The sequence below is a fragment of the Tarenaya hassleriana genome, unplaced genomic scaffold (assembly GCF_000463585.1).
Source record: "Tarenaya hassleriana unplaced genomic scaffold, ASM46358v1 Cleome87, whole genome shotgun sequence".
Lineage (NCBI taxonomy): Eukaryota > Viridiplantae > Streptophyta > Magnoliopsida > Brassicales > Cleomaceae > Tarenaya > Tarenaya hassleriana.
The window spans coordinates 342,770-345,411 of record NW_010971111.1 but is presented as its reverse complement, the minus strand read 5'-3'; the positions used below and the strand labels follow the sequence as shown (position 1 = coordinate 345,411).

Genomic DNA, 2,642 nt, shown 5'->3' with positions numbered 1-2,642 from the left:
GAAACCTACCTTTGCCTTGAGAGATGGACGAAGTCCTCTTACGAACTTCTTTACCCTTAAGGTCTCTGTTTGCAGCATCTCACCTCCATATCTAGCCAATGCATTGAATTCCCTCTCGTATTCTTTCACTGAACGATTTCCTTGTTGAAGGCTAATAAACTTCATCGTCATCTCCTCTTGTACTCCAGGTGAGTAATATTTCTCTCGAAATGCATGGACGAACTGTCCCCAAGTGAACTGATAGTTTGCCCCAAATGGTTGGGCAACTCCTTTCCACCAGTGTCGCGCCTCTCCATCCAGATGGTAAATGGATATGTGTGCCCTAAAAAGATCAGGACACTGGATAAGATCAAATATCTGAGTCATCCTGTCCAACCAATCCTCGGCCACAGTTAGATCAGATGTCAAATCTTGAATCAATCATCACTCATCAGTCATCAATCAACAATCAACAATCAACATACATCATAAATTCGTAAGAAAATTTAAGGCGTCAATCCTAAAGTCCTAACCGCATGATATCTACGTTCCCTATCATCATGTCTAAGTGAATAGAAGAAAGAAGAGTTATGTCGAGTTCCCTCACCTCAGTCTAAAGGATGAACCCGAAAGATCTGCTCTAATCATTGGTCCCAGGTTCAACAATCTCAAGATTTCCTTCACCTATAATTATTTAATATACAATAATCTTAATTATAATTATACCCACTTAAATCATCATCATTTTTTTTTGGAACTATAGAATCGAAAAGATCTAATACGTAATATGGAGAGAAAGAGAATAATAGGAACTATAATAATAACGATAGCAATAATAATAATGATGATTATAATAATAATAATAATAATAATAATAATAATAATAATAATAATAATAATAATAATAATAATAATAATAATAATAATAATAATAATAATAATAATTAGAGGAAGAAGAAGAAGTACGGTGAAGATGATGATGATATTTAATAATAATAATAATAATAATATAAAAGAATAAAATAAAGAAGAAGTGCATATGTGAGAGAGGTGACGACAGAGAGGGAGTACATGTCTGTAACAATGCGTGCCAGAGAGAGAAGAATAGAGAGAGAGAAGAGTGATGACGGTAGAAAAGAAAATAGGGTTTATAAGAAGAGAAAGAAGAAAAACAAAACCTAATAAAAATTAAAATTTTAACTCTTATTTTTTTCTAGTTTTTAAATTTATCCTTAATTTTATTTTGTGTACAAAAACCTTTTCAAAATTAACAGATTTTTTTTGAACTATTAGATTTATCAATTACATCCCCAAACTATATTATTATTTTTTTTTTCCGAATTGCATACGTTATAACGACAAAGCACTGAGAATGGCAACACGATGGTTAAATTTAAGAGAGAACTCAGTGGCCTCCGATGAGTTTGGTGGTCGGTATGAAAGTTTCGGTGACGAAATTCTTATTCTCGACGTTGTTCATGTCGAAGATAACCGGAAAGCTCCTCCGGTCGAGCAAACCTAGGGTGTTTTTCTTATAGAAATAGAAAATAAATAAAATTTAATCTAATTAGATACAGTTCACATGATTATAAATTTAGAAAAATAAATAAGTTAACAAATTTGATGAATTTGAGATGATTCATAATAAATGTTTACTGAAATCTAAATAGTGTTTTCACCACATTCATTATAACGTTATGTATCTATGAACGCAATAAAATGGTTAAATGAATAGCAAATATTTATTTTATATCTCTCTTACATTCATTTATGAATAACTATAATCTTAAAATTTGAATTTTTTTTAAAATAAAATTGGAGATACGTGTCAATCCTAGAGAAGAGACTATACTTTTATATATAAAGATGATAATAATAATATAGGGGTAATCACCAAAAAAACGTTATACTTTTTCCAGGTCAACGAAAAATCTCTATATTTTTTTTATTATCAATTAAACCTTATACTTAGTGTGATTAATCCATAAAACCCCGTACTTTTTAAAAATTCACCGAAAATCCCCTGCGAATGTCAACTCAAACAAAAATGATGATGTGGCAATGACATAACATGAACACATCATCATAATTATACCACATCATCATTTCAAACAAAATTTAAATTAAATTAATATATATACATACAAATTCACACATATATATATTAAATATAAAATTATTTATAACTAATAAAAAATATATGTATATCTACAATACATATATTATAAATTATATTATAAATAATATATATATATATACATATTTTTTAATATATATCATGTATGTATATAAAATTAATTATAATTATTTTTATTTTAATATATATTAGTTATAATATACATATATGTTGTTGTAGTTATGTGTATATATATTTTATTAATTACAAATAATTTTATTTTTAATATATATATGTATGTGGGAATTTATATATGTATGTATGTAAATAAATAATTTAATTTAAATTTTGTTTGAAATGATGATGTGGCATAATTATGATGATGTGTTCATGTCATATCATTATCACATCATCATTTTTACTTGAGTTGGCATTCGCAGGGGATTTTCGGTCAATTTTTAAAAAGTATAGGGTTTTATAAATTAATCACACCAAGTATAGGGTTTAATTGGTAATAAAAAAAAGTATAGGGTTTTTCTAGTGAGTA

General features: G+C 27.7%; 1 pseudogene; it reads right to left on the bottom strand.

The window, feature by feature from the left end:
• The window catches only part of LOC109116236, a 3,913-nt pseudogene extending 3,547 nt beyond the window's left edge, over positions 1-366 (bottom strand).
• Positions 367-2,642: the final 2,276 nt, after the last annotated feature.